General features: G+C 26.5%; 1 protein-coding gene across 1 annotated transcript in view; it reads left to right on the top strand.

Moving 5' to 3' along the window:
* The window catches only part of LOC105450905, an 8,459-nt gene that overhangs the window by 7,273 nt on the left and 730 nt on the right, over nucleotides 1-456 (top strand). The gene's annotated exons all lie outside the window — the stretch shown is intronic.

Genomic DNA, 456 nt, shown 5'->3' with positions numbered 1-456 from the left:
TTATCTTTGGAATATAGATATCAAGTTAAATCAGCATGCTTAAATTTTTATAAAACGGCAGTTCAAGAAATGCTCAAACGTTTACCGTACAAGGATCCTCTTTTTGAACAATTATCATTTTTGGAACCAAAAATTGCTCTTTATGATGAAAGTAGATTAAAAATTAAAGATTTATCTTATATTGCTAAAATTGTAGAAAATATAAACATTGCTAAATTAGATTATGAATGGGGAATTTTACCTTCCGTTTTCGATAATGAACAAAAAAAAGAATTAGCGTCTTTAGATATTGATATAATGTGGAGCAAAATAGTAGATTACGAAGATTTTAATGATGAAAAAATTTTTACAGAATTAAAATTATTAGTTGAAGTAGTTCTTTCTTTTCCTCATTCAAATGCCGAGGCCGAACGAATTTTTTCTATAGTAACAGATGTAAAAAATAAGAAACGGAAT

Source organism: Wasmannia auropunctata, unplaced genomic scaffold (assembly GCF_000956235.1).
Source record: "Wasmannia auropunctata unplaced genomic scaffold, wasmannia.A_1.0 LD336054.1, whole genome shotgun sequence".
Taxonomy (NCBI): domain Eukaryota; kingdom Metazoa; phylum Arthropoda; class Insecta; order Hymenoptera; family Formicidae; genus Wasmannia; species Wasmannia auropunctata.
Note: the sequence above shows the minus strand (reverse complement) of the source record. Positions and strands in the feature narration are given on the sequence as shown.